Source organism: Lathyrus oleraceus, chromosome 3 (genome assembly GCF_024323335.1).
Source record: "Lathyrus oleraceus cultivar Zhongwan6 chromosome 3, CAAS_Psat_ZW6_1.0, whole genome shotgun sequence".
Classification (NCBI taxonomy): domain Eukaryota; kingdom Viridiplantae; phylum Streptophyta; class Magnoliopsida; order Fabales; family Fabaceae; genus Lathyrus; species Lathyrus oleraceus.
In genome coordinates this window covers 514,064,371-514,079,283 of record NC_066581.1, presented here as the reverse complement: position 1 = coordinate 514,079,283, position 14,913 = coordinate 514,064,371, and positions in this window count along the sequence as shown.

The following is a 14,913-nucleotide window of genomic DNA, read 5'->3' as shown; positions in this document are numbered from 1 at the left end:
TTTTTTTGTTTCTCTCGTCTAAAATAAAAATATTGTGTTGGACCTTATAAAAAGAAAACATTGACTAAAGTGTTTTTTTTCTAAAAAAGGGTTTTATGATTCATATGTATATACATGTCATGTGAATCATTATGTTTACTAAAGGTTCCTAAGAATGACTATTGCAAATATACTAAAATATCATTTTCTTAAGTTTGGTTTGATTTATGTTTCCTTAGGATTTTTAATTATGTTAGATTATTATTAACCAAAAAAAAATCCTCCTTTTATTTCTATCATAATATTTAATTAATTTGAACAATAATAAAAAAAATATAAAAATACTAAAATATTTTTTCTCATCTAATCCAAATACAAAAATGCTCTTCTATTCTTTATTTCAAAAAGAGATTAATTACTATACACTGTCAGTGTAAAAAGTTTTACACCGTCGATTCATCATCATCATCCGTTTGTATTACTTTATAGATTTTTAAAATAAAAGTCAAACTTCTGTTAATATTTGACGTCTATGATTAACTGACGGTGTAAAATCCTTTTACACTGTCAGTGTATTTCAATTAAACTCTATCAAAAATATAAAAAAATTAATTAATTAATATTATATTAAGATTAATAGGATTATTATACTATTGTAATTCCATGAATAAAATAAAAAGAATAAAAAATATAATTAATTATGAAATATTAATCGAGAATTTAGGGTTAGTAATATTAAATTAGGATAATTATGGTTAATTAACATTTTTACAATTATTAATTAGAGTTATAATATTTAAATTGATTAAAATAATTTAGGGATTTAATATAATTAGGGACTCAATAAAAATAATAATTAAATAATTACTTAGATAATTATAATTGACAAACATATAATTAATGTTAGGGATTAATTTTGAAACAATTAGGCAAGTTGGAATTAGGGGTAAATTCTTAAAAATGGGTTAATATAAATAAAAAAGTAATAATGAGATTAATTATGATATATTAATCAATTAGGGTTAATTATGGGATAACTATGGGATAATTTTAGGAATAATATGTGATAAAATTATGAGATAAATTTCTAGGATTTTAGGATAAAAATATCAGGGATAAGGGATATGTCATTAACTTTTTAATATTTTTATTAATTGAATATATATTATCACTATTAATTAAAAAAAATTAGAGCATGAGAGGATATAATTAGGGATAATTCATAGGATAATCATGAGATAAGTTATGGATAACATGAGATAAAAGTCTATAACAATTTTTAGGGATAAAATCAAAGATTAAAGTCAGGTATAAGAGATATGGTCTTTGGATTTCTGAATCAAACTTTTAATATTGGAATGATTATATAATATCACTAGGGGTTAGTTTCTTAAAATCAAAGTAATGAGATTTTTTGCAATAAATCAAAAAGGGATAAAATTAGTCTAACACCCCTCAAATCGTAAGTCCTTTACCCTGAGCATTGATGTCTTAATTCAAAATTAAGTATTTCTTTGTCCCCGATGCGTGAGAATTTTTCAAGGGATAAAAATAATCAACTAACCAACATTTTCGAGACAAATTACGGGACTCTGATCATTCGATAAATTTGAGGGTATGTAGGCATAAAGTTGTAAGACTCTAGCGAGTATAATAATCAAAAATACTTTCTGGTCTTCCCCTCTTAATAAATTTTCTTTTAAATAATAAAACTTTTTTTTGAAAATAAATAAATAGTTACACAATTAATAAATAATAAATCAAACATCTTTAGACACACACTAACTCTAAAATTAGAGGAGGATCCCATTGAGTACAATGGAGGTGAGGGGTGCCTAGTACATTCCCCTTATTTAACCGACTCCCGAACTTAACATCTCACCCTTAGTTATTAGGTTTTCTCATTATTTCCCTGTTTCTTAGGAACGAATAAAAGATGGTGGCGACTCTGTCATTTTTCTAGCCGTAACAAGGTGAAATAGTTGACACACGTAATTGAGTACTCTAAAAAATCCAGAGATGCAAACATGTTTAAAATGAAATTTAAACCTAGAAACTTCAACCAAAAATATCAAATCTTGCAAAAGGATGAGTAGGCAATGAAATGAATACCATATTATAAACTAACAACTAATTGGAAAGGACCATATTCAATAAGCTTTATACTCAAAAAAATGAACATATCTACTATAAGACCTAACTAGAACAAAATATTTGAGTTCGTGGAATGCCACATGCCTCAAAGTTTATTTCAAATAAAATCTTGTAACACAATATTGTTTAGTTTGGATTATACAAAAGTGCACAAGACTCTAATCATATATCATATCTATCAGAAGAAGAATTTGATGTGACCTAGATCTTAGAGAACATTGGTTGTTTTAAGCTATTTTTGTACAACAGATTGATCATTTAAGTTTTTTTTTGTAACAACTTAATCCTTTAAGTTAAGAAACATGTGCACCATTACCCTTTTTTAACAGATTGAAAGTGCTAATTATCAATGAAATTATTTTGAGTGGTATGAAAATAATGAAATACAACTATAAATACAACCAACACACATTTCTAAATATTCAAAATGTGAGAAAAGGGATGTAAAACTCACCCTAAAGGACCAAGTTATTACCAAAAAACTTAAATGACCAACCTGTTAAAAAAACAACTTAAAGGACCTCTAGTATAATTTTCCAATTATCTATTATAAGAATAAGGTATTTCTTTATTATCACTACTACGGAAAATACCTATTACAACAATGGTTAGAAAAGGGATGTCACCATGTTGAGCCAACCGTTGTAAGGTAAGATGTGGTTGTATGTATAATGCTTCCCACCACGGTCGTGTGACCGTGGTTGTATCTATGTAGCCCACTTCCTACTACAACGGTTACTTTAAACAACCATTGTTATATTTTTTAATGCATAATATTTAATAACGGTTGTACTAAACAACTATTGTGATATATACACTTGAGTTTATTATAAACTATGTGGAATTCTTATATAGTCCATGCTCACTAAACATATAACATTTCAATCTACACTATAATATTATAATATAACAAATTAAGTTATATTAGAAGAACAAGTTCATGGTCAATGCTTGACAAGAGTTCTTCAACTCCTTATCCTCATTTTACTCTTTAACAATTAGAACTTGGTTTAATAATTGTAGTTCTTCAACCACCCCTCTCTCCATCTCTAATTTTGTTTGCAAAGTAAATAATATTTTGCAAACAAAATTAGAGGTGGGGAGAGGGGTGGTTAAAGAACTAAAATCACAAAACCAAATTCTAATTGTCAAAGAACAACCTGCAGATAACAATGTGAAGAATTATTGTCAAGAATTGAACATGTACTTGTTTTCTAATACAATTTATCTATCATATTATAATTTTCTAATGCATTCTGAAAAGTTATATATTCGGTAAGGAATTGGAAAAATAAGCAAACAACATAATATATAATAAACTCATCTTTTAAATAAACATTAACAACAACATTCATAAAAAACATTCATCAACAACAAACCATAAACAACAAATACGATATACAACAAACATATCAAGTCATAGAATGCTTCTGTAATGTACCATACATGTCCCATAATGATGTGTCTACAATGAAATAAGGATTAAGCTAAAGTTAGAGACACAAACTTGTGTCTATCTTAAATGGATGTCATTCTGGATCTTTGACACAAGTTTGTAACGCTAAATTTATCTTCGTCCTCTTTATTGAAACAAGTATCCCTACTTACATGTCAAAACAAGCAGAAATTTCTAACATTATAAAACAAGCTATTGAAATAGATTTAAAAAAAACTACAGTGAAAACAAACGTGTGAATACCCATTGGTTAAGATTTGATGTTATGGTTTTGTTTTGGGGTTTCCATATGAGAGAGACGACTAACATGGTTGTTAGGGTTTCATTTTGAGATAGACGAGTGAAATAGTTAGTTTTTTTTAGAGAGATGACTGTTAGGTATTGAAGTGAGAGGTAATTTTGCTTACACATAAATGAGTATCACCTTTCACCACGGTTAAAAACAACAATCGTGGTGATATACAAGGTCAATAACATTATTATCACGATAAATGACCAAATTGTTGGTGTTGAGATTCGAACTATTTCACTCCATGTATATTTCACCACAGTTGTTCTACATGACCGTTAATACATGTCCTTTAGTAAATACAAAAGAAAATGTCCCAAAATAAACTATTAACACGGTTAAAACGACGACCGTTGTTAAATTGGTGTTATGAAGGGTCTATTTTGTAGTAGAGTATATTTGTTTTTCCAAAGTAACAAAGCCCCTAAAATAATTAGCTTGTTTGATGAAACATTAAATGCGACTTAATATTGAGACGACATTAAATATAAGGTCAATATTATTAAATTATGTGTAATACAACTTCATTATCAAGAGGGATAACATTAAAACATTAAATCTATTATGTGGATAGACTGGTGATCATATCTCATGGATCATGCATAAAAAGTTATCAAGTCTTCATATATGTATACATCTTATGAGTAATATCTATATTGCCAACCCTATCATGATAATACTATATAAAATTTTACATAAGTATCATAAGTTATTCTCAAGGTGACAGTGGTATATACCACCCTTTGACTTGAAACCACTATAAACCCTAGATGTTGGGTCAAATAATTTCTTACCGTTCAAATGTTGTCCATAATAGGATGACTATAAAAATGATTGATAGGTACTCCATAAAACACGCTGAAGGACATGAGTGACCTAGATGAAAAGTTCAAAAAGATTGTGCAAGTCGTATAAATAATGGGAATGGAAGGGGGAAACACAAACTATTGGTGGTAACACTCCATAAATGTGCTACGAATAATCTATACCCACTCATTATTATAAAATGACCACACATGAATCATGTTAATTTGTTAGTGGAATATATGACCTGATTTCTTTCATCGACGCCCTAATATATAATTATGTCTATGGGATATATAAGCCTAAGGTCTTTCATCGACACACTAACATGACGATTTTTCAAAGGGGTACATAATCTCTATCGCGGATGGAAAATTATAGAGTCACCATCATTGTTTATATGTTCCTAAGGAATACGGAAACGATGATAAAACCTAAAGTTAATGGGAGAGACTAAGGTCCAAGAGTCGATTAAGCAAATGGAAGGTGTTAGGCACCCCTCATCTCCATTGTACTCAATGGGATCCACCCTTAAGTATTGCGCACCACGAGCCTTAAGTGGTGGAGAATGAGTAATAATGAAACTCTCATACCCTTACTCTGATTATTTTGGACACAAGACACTTGACTTGTCTGTCTAGAATATTCGCTTCCGCCCATAGACTTTAGTTCAATCTAATCACAAACTCCTTTTTTTCTTCATAAACCCTTTTAAAGGTAAAATCAACACAACCCATCAAACTCATTTTGTGCTTAGGGCATCACACCGAAAACCCTTTTCTCAAAGTTAAAATCAACCAACCCACAAACATTTTCTATTCGAACTACGAAGCTCTGACTCTTCATCACCGATGAATGATGCATAGGCCCAAGGGTCACAATCCTTAGCGAGCACAATAATAAAAATCCAAAATGCCATTCTTTCACACTCTTTTTGAAAATAAAGCAATATTAAGATAAATACCCACACACGCAGACAACTTAAATAGTTTCCATGGAGTACCATGGATGTGAGGGGTGTTAATACCTTCCCTTTGCGTAATCAACTTCCGGACCCAATCTCGGTTCTGAGACCAATTCTTTATCCGTAATTGCACTTCCCGTGTGCATCTCTTTTTCCCTGAGGATTTTATCGACTATTTCCCCTTTCCTTCTTATGGGAACAAATAAAATTCGGCGGTGACTCTGTGTTTTCCTTTTCTTTCAAGAGGCACACATTTTCATAGTCGATCCAGTTTCGTTACCTCGGTAGTGACATGGGCTAGCAAGGAACATTCCCAAATACCTCATAAGAGATAATAAAGAAAACCAACTTATTTATTCTCATATTTGAGGCTTTCATATATGCAAAAACAACAACAACATTTAACTCACATTCGAACTAAATATACCAGAAAAACAATGAAAAATACTTGGAAAAGTTCTTCTTCAGATTATGGGATCATAATCAAAACCTAATATTTCAATATAATCCATAAAATGTTTATACAAAAAATACTCTACGTATGATAGGGAGCAACAAATCCTCATCCATAGATTTAATCCATACTATATCCTAATTGTAATAAAAGAAGAAGTTAAGATTTCTAGATTTATTGTGGAACATATGTGGCTATTCAAGAATAAAAATAAACTTAAGAAGTTATTCTTGAAGGATTTATTAGAAGAAAAAAAACAAGAAAAAAAACTCCGAGACAATTAACCACTCATGGGGCACATATCCACTTTGCCTTAAGGGTATAAAAGTAGGAAAAATAGGGCGTCCAAACAAATAAATTTTCAGAGATTACAAACCAACTTAAAATATCTCATGTACTTTAAACTAATGAAATTGAATTGGGAAGAAACATCGTTAAACCAACACATCACACTCAAATAGGTAAAGGGGAGACGAAAACTCGTCATAATAAAAATATTCTTATGTACATAAAAGAACTCTAACTCTTCCTCGTTACCTTTATTGAAACAAATCATATCACACTTAATACATGAAGCAACATGAAGCCTAGGATGAAATTCAAACCAAAGAGTATAATGATCCAAATCAAACTTCATAACAAAAGTCTTATTCAAACAAATGTAGTACTAATCTCTAGTACTATTTTCTACCTAGTCACACTTCAAAATATCCATATCATAAATTGTTTTGTTAGGATTATACAAAAGCACACATGACTTAATCATATATGATATATATCCTATAAAGAAGATGATGTGAATCTTATCTAACCCTTAGAGAACAAAATCTAAACAAAAGAATCATAAACAAAATGGATCTCTTAGAATCAACAAGTTCAACTATGATGTCGTTGACATTATAGAACAATATAAATGGGAGTAGAGAGACAAAAACTACATGTACTAGGAAAAACAAAGAGAAATTGAGATGCATGATGATATTATTGAGATGCATGATGCATTATTCAAGGAGTAATTATATTTAAAACCAGAATATTCTGTTTCCCGAAAAGGAATGATTCGTTGCTATTCCTTAGGGAATACACAATAAATAGAATCAGGGTTTCATGTTGCCCAAGCCCATTTAGAAACCTTCTATTTAAAGACTATGTAACCCTGTTTTAAACATAGAAAACACGAACGGTGAAGTGAATGAGTATTAGGGTTTTAGTCTGGTGTGCATTTGTGAATTGTGAGCCATTCATCCATCTTGTTGATGTGTGAATTGGACTGAGTTTTTTAGTTGTAATTTGTCCACTCTAAGCTTTGAAGTACGAGTGTATTTGTTTACTTGATTGAAGCCTTTAAGCAAGATCAAGTGTGTGTCCTTGAAGTGTGTCTTCTTTCTTTTTGGTATTTGTTCTAGTATCACTGTTGTGATTGAGGGGGAGTGAGTAGGGTCTCATGTCTAAGAGTTTTTACATAGAAATCACACGGGTAGAGATTAGGTGAAAAGACTGTAACTTGAAGTTGTTTGCTGAGAGTCTTTGAACTAATTCTGTTTAGTGGATTTCTTCCTGACCTGGTAGCCCTCAGACGTAGGTGTGTTTGCACCGAACTGGGTTAACAATTGCCTGTGTCGTTTTTCAATTGTTTCCTGGTTTTTATTCTGTTCATATTTCACTTGTTGTTCAGATATTAGTGTCGTGACATTACCTTCGACATCTCATATCTGATACCAGAATTTCAGCAAGTATACAGTTTATTGAGTAGTTTTAAAAGATTGTCGAACCCACAAAGACTAATAATCAAACTAATGTTATCTATCGTTGCAATTGCAAAGCTAAGGCTAAAGATTAAAAGGATATGAACGTAAATATAAACGCTAATTCCTAAAGGTTTGAAAATGATAATAAAACGAGCCCGAAATATGGATTCCGCATTCCTAAGGGATTAGGTAGAATTCGGGTACTAATTACGATTTTATTATGTTATGTAGAAAATATTGATTTAAAGACTCCGTCTCACACTTTCGCGCTATTGACTAAAACCACACCTCCTAACCACGGGATTTTGCTCTCGCTCGCCCGTTTCAATTAGAAAGCGCATATTGAAAACCAATGAGATCCTAAACGATGCATAAAGTTCTCTCGCTGTTCTTAGGATAGATGCCTAGTTTCCACTATCCGGTTCCTTCCTCACACTCTCGCGCTATCGGCTAGAACCTTAGTTTGTTCTTCACTCTCGTGTCAAAATAATGAATCATACAATTGGAAACTAAAACCAAAACAAAATTTAATCACAATTTCGCACCTATTATTTCTACCTAGTCACATCGGTAACAACGATCCTCATACACCGGACTCAAGGATATTTAGCAAGACATTATTTTAATTAAAAACAAGATGATCAAAGCAACTAAACTTAAAAGCAACATGGTATGTAATGTAATAAAGGCAATAATAAGTATAAACAATAAAGCAGTAAAAACCTGAAATTAAAGAAAACAGAAACTTGAGTTGAATTGAAAATTTCGAAAAGCTTGTTCTTGATCCAAGAGTACAATGAAAATAAAAGGAAATCAAGTGTGACAATCCCTCAATGCGAGTTATTGTCACTTTTACAGGTGCATTTATTCCTAAGACTATGAATCAATTTCGAAAGAACTTTCGCACAACTTGGATGTCCTCAAACACCTCCAAGAGTCCTATTTATAGAGGTTTTGCATCCTTGTAGCCTCCCTTGATGGTGAAAGCAAAGTGGAGGGAAAATAGGTTGGAGAAAACTGCACAAAATTGCCCACTAGCGCATAACTACTTCTGCATGATAATGGCGAACACCATTAGAGAAATGGTGAACACCATTGCCTTGATCATTAAATGACGTGGCAGGCAGGCCAATGGCGAACGCCATATACACACGGTGAACGCCTTTTGGGCAGAATGGGCAAAATCTTTCTATTTTGCTGCTCTTTTGTTTCCCGATTTGCTTTCAGATCAGCACCGAAACTCGCTGACAACTGCAAAACGAATAAAAATGAACTAAAAGGTGATAAAACATATTGAAATAAATACGAATAACAGATGATATAAGCCTAAAAACATGATACAATCTCTCGTTATCATGTAGTTCCATGATGCCATTCTTATAACATGAATGTAAGTTACAGATGAAATCCAAAGTTAAGGCAAATGGTCAAAAGATTAAGGACATGGTCTCCAATCAGGGGTCCTAAGTAAAATCCTCTAAGTCCAATGGTTGATTACAAGTGAAATGCATCTTTTTGGGTCTTTTAATTTATCATGTTTTTGTTGTTTTCAATTGTATGATAACAATATGATAAGTGACAATAATAAACATGCATGAGGAGTTTATATAATGATGATGATGGATGCTTATATGTAAATTACAATGCAATATATTTAACATAAATTAAATCACAAGGTAATAATAACAACAAGATCATAATAATAAAGGTTAGTAATAAACAAAGTTAATGATGAAAACAGTTAGTGGTTAGTTAAACATACAAGGTAAACATTTGAGGATTATCTATCCATAGGTCAAAATATTCAAAATATGGCACATCAAGGGATAACTTATCATTGACGCAAATTATTGAAGATGATCCAATGATCATCTAACAATAGATTTGAAACAAAGAAAGTTATACAACCCCAAGTCCATCTACCAATAATTTGACAAATGGAAGATTGTACCACTCAGTGGTTACAAATTAACAAGTTGATTAATGTACAAGTTAAGGATTGATTAAGTTATGTATAGGTTATATACAAGTTAAATATGAAAGTACAAGTATGAGAGGGTTAGTAATCAATGGAATCAAAACAAGCAAATAGATTAGCAAGTTAGTATACACAAACATGACTTCATCTATGTATCAAATGACTCAAGTTTGGTTGAAATATAGGCAACCTATCAATACCTAGAAGTATCATGAATGATCCATTGATCATTCATTGATAGGTTTCAAGCATTCAACTTCATCGAGCTTGACGTCGGTCAAAATCCTTAAGGAAGGAATCTTTACTTTAACAGGCAGGACTGCACCCATGCCATACATAAGAGAGAAGGTGGTTACCCCAGTGGAGGTACGTATGGATGTACGGTAACCATGAAACGCAAATGGGAGAATCTCATGCCAATCCTTATAGGTTTCCACCATCTTTTGTACAATTTTCTTGATGTTTTTTGTAACACCCCGATTAAAATAAGAGAATTATTTAATTGAGTTAATATTATTTTATTAATTTAATTAAATAAAGTTGAATTATTGGATTATTTTTATTATTACTATAGATGTTATTTATTTTAATAATAATTAAATAAAATAAATGGAATATGAAGAGTGGAAGGGTAAAAGTGGAAATTGGATAAAAGAGGCCAAAGTGAGGACTCAGGTTTTTTCACGTGTTTTGCCTCAGAGTCGGAGAAAGGGGGAGAAACGCTGAAGAGAAAGAGAAGGAAGAGGAAAAGGCCAAAAATTGCTCAGAGCTTCCTTCAATCCAAAGAGGTAAGGGGTCTGAACCTTATTAAACAATAATATGCTGAAAATGGTGAAATATTGGATGAACGAAATTGGGTTTTTAATCGAAGGAATTCGTAGAAATTATATGCAATGATGTTAGGATTTGTGAAATCGAATAGGGGACTATTTGTATTAGATGATATGAGTGATTTTGTGTGAAATTTGGACTGTGGAAGGATGAATTTGGATAGATCTCGTAGCAGAAAAAGCCATTGCAGATCTGGAAATCTGGTTCCTGGTCATACGCGTATGGCACTAGGCAATACGCGTATGAGATTGCTGGTACGCGTATGGCACTAGGCAATACGCGTATGGATGAAGAAGATGATGTTTTGAACGTGTTTTGGTCTCTGTTGGTACGCGTATGGGAATGTGATACGCGTAGCATACGCGTATGGATATGGGCAATACGCGTATGGATTTGGTCAGGCGTGGGTAATACGCGTATGGGCATAGGCAATACGCGTATGGGCAGACTTGTGGTCTTTCCTGGGCTGTTGTTGTGCAGTTTTTGGTTGGTTAGGCTGAGCGAGGTAACTTAGCTGATGCATGGTATACGAGGGATCATTTCCCGTTGCTTTGAGTGGTATAGATATTAGTAGAGTGTGATAATACTGTGTTTGATTATGTGGCATGATGTGATATGCTTTTGTGATAGAATGTGTTAATGATGATGATAGCATGACTATATGATGCTGTTGTTGCTATGTTGATTATGATGCATGCTTGGTGTGCATGCATTCATGAAAGGCCGGTGCCTAGTGATGAACGGACTGAGTTCCAATGATGTTGTTGACTCCGGCTTGTTGAGAGGCTTGGTTCCTTGCGGGGAACTCGGATTCTATGGTGATGAATCTGGGAGTGGTGATCCTGTAGTTGGTCACAAAATGGGTATACCGAGTCGTGTTGAGTCATGCATGGGTGTGTGCATTGCATTTGATATGTTGTTTTGTTGATGTTCATGAATATGTTGATTATGATGATTATGATGAGCTGTGTTGGCATATGAGAAATATATTTATGTTTATATTTCTGTCGTTATATTATTATTTAATAATGTAATTCTCACCCCTTCTGCATGTGTTTATGTTCATCTATGATGAGCAATGTGCAGATAAAGAGGAGTAGCTATTGTTGAGGTTTGAAGAATAAGTGTAGAGTTATTCTACAGAGTCGAGTCAAATGCTCTGGTCATGTGACACCGGGGTTATGGGATTCGATAGATAATTGATTATTATTTACGTTGTTTATGATGACTAACATGTTGAGACGTTTTGTTGAGATCATGTTGAACCATTATTATGAATTGTTATATGATGAATGATAATATTAATGTTGTTGTCCGCTGCGAAGTTTTAATAAAATAAATAATATGTTTTATGTTGTGATGCGATAATTGTTATGTTGTAAGAAATGTAAACTCTTCTACATGTTGTACTCTGATAATCTATTTAAATATGTCGTTTGGGTAGAAGGGTGTTACATTAGTGGTATCAGAGCATGGTCAGTCCAGTCGAGTCATAATGTGATGTTTTCCCTGTTGGTCGATTAGTGTAAATGACACTGTCGATATTTAACGGTTGTAGTTGTGTCGTGCAGAGTATGGCTGGAGAAAATGACCGTGCGATTGCTGAGGCTTTGGCTGCTATGGCGCAGGCTATGCAGGCGCAGCAGAATCCGCCGGTCGACGAGTTTAGGAATTTGGGAAGGTTTCTGAAGAATAACCCTCCTACATTCAAGGGGCGCTATGATCCGGATGGTGCTCAGATTTGGCTGAAGGAAATTGAGAAGATTTTTCGGGTGATGACGTGTACCGAAGCACAGAAGGTGCAGTTTGGTACGCATATGTTATCTGAAGAGGCTGAAAACTGGTGGGATAACACTCGACAGAGGATTGAAGTACCAGGTGCTGAGATGACTTGGGAAAGGTTCAAGACGGCCTTTCTGGAGAAATATTTTCCTGCTGATGTGCGATGTAAGAAGGAGATGGAATTTCTGGGACTGAAGCAGGGTAACATGTCTGTTGCTGATTACGCTTCGAAGTTTGAGGAGCTGGTGCAGTATTGTCCTCATTATAATAATGCTGATGCTGAGGAATCCAAGTGTGTCAAGTTTGAGAACGGGTTGCGTCCCGAGATCAAACAGGGCATTGGTTACCAGGAGATTCGTAGGTTTCCTACACTGGTTAACAAGTGCAGGATATTTGATGAAGATAGCAAGGCTAGGACTGCTCACTACAAGAGTCTTAGTGAGAAGAAGAATAAGGATCGTGGTAGTCCTTATGCATCTCCGAATGGTAAAGGTAAGCAGAAAGTGGTAGATGCGAAGAAGCCAAGTGGGGGAGGATCTCCCATAGCTGGTAAATGTTTCAAGTGTGGCGAGCCAGGCCACCGTGCTGATAGCTGTGCCAAGAAAGTGCTGAGATGTTTCCGATGCGGTCAGGCTGGTCATAGAGTTACTGAATGTAAGGATGCTGGTCCGACATGTTTTAATTGTGGCGAGAAAGGCCATATCAGTTCGCAGTGCTCGAAACCGAAGAAGGCGGCTACTGCAGCTCATACTACTGGTAGGGTGTTTGCTCTGAGTGGGGCTGAAGCTCCTAAAGAAGATAATCTGATTAAAGGTACTTGCTTGATTAATAATGTTGAATTGCTTGCTATTGTTGACACTGGTGCTACCCATTCGTTTATTTCGTATGAATGTGCGACCAGGATTGGTGTGATTATGTCGTCCCTAGGCGGAAGTATGGTGATAGATACTCCTGCTAATGGTTCTGTGAAGACTTCTGTGGTCTGTCGAGGTTGTCAGTTGACGATCTTTGAGAGAGAGTTCGTGGTTGATTTGGTGTGCTTACCCTTGCACCAAATTGATATTATTCTGGGAATGAATTGGCTAGAATTCTATGGCGTGTTTATCAACTGCTATAGGAAGACGGTGCGATTTTCTGAAGTGGGAGAGAATGATGAGGCAAGATTTCTATCTGCTAAGCAGGTGGGGGATTTTGTGAAAGATGAAGCTCAGATATTCGCTTTATTTGCGTCTCTGCAAGCGGATAAGAAAGTGGTGAGTGTAGATTTGCCTGTTGTCTGTGAATTTCAAGATGTGTTTCCGGAGGATGTAAGTGAATTACCTCCAGAACGTGAAGTCGAATTTGCCATTGACTTAGTACCAGGTACGAGTCCAGTGTCGATGTCTCCTTATAGAATGTCGGCAACTGAATTAGTTGAATTGAAGAAGCAACTTGAAGAATTGCTTGAGAAGAAGTTTGTGCGTCCAAGTGTTTCTCCTTGGGGTGCACCAGTATTGTTAGTGAAGAAGAAAGAAGGTACGATGAGGTTGTGTGTCGATTACCGGCAGTTGAATAAGGTGACTATCAAGAATCGGTATCCATTGCCGAGGATTGATGATTTGATGGACCAGTTGGTTGGAGCTCATATTTTCAGTAAGATTGATTTGCGGTCGGGTTATCATCAGATCCGAGTGAAGTCAGATGATATTGCGAAGACTGCTTTCCGTACGAGGTATGGTCATTATGAATACACTGTGATGCCGTTCGGTGTGTCTAATGCTCCAGGTGTGTTTATGGAATATATGAATCGTATATTTCATCCGTACCTTGATGATTTTGTTGTGGTGTTCATAGATGATATACTGATATATTCTAAGACGGAAGAAGAGCATGCAGGACATCTGAGAATTGTTTTTCAGGTGTTAAGAGAAAAGAAATTATATGCAAAGTTATCTAAATGTGAGTTCTGGTTGAAGGAAGTGAGTTTCCTTGGCCATGTGATTTCGAGTGGTGGGATTTCTGTTGATCCGGCTAAAGTTGATGCTGTATTACAGTGGGAGACTCCGAAGTCTGCTACTGAGATACGCAGCTTTCTGGGGTTAGCTGGTTATTATCGCAGATTTATTGAGGGCTTCTCTAAGTTGGCATTGTCGTTGACGCAGTTGACTAAGAAGGGTCAAGTGTATGTGTGGGATGCAGCTTGTGAAGCGAGTTTTGTGGAGTTGAAGAGGCGGTTGACCAGTGCTCCAGTGTTGATCTTGCCTAATCCTGGTGAGTCCTTCGTTGTCTATTGTGATGCTTCTTTGATGGGTCTTGGTGGTGTTTTGATGCAGAATGGTAAAGTTGTAGCTTATGCTTCTAGACAGTTGAAAGTTCATGAGAGGAATTATCCTACGCATGATCTAGAACTTGCAGCTGTTGTATTTGTGTTGAAAATGTGGAGGCATTATCTGTATGGTTCCAGATTCGAAGTGTTCAGTGATCACAAGAGTCTG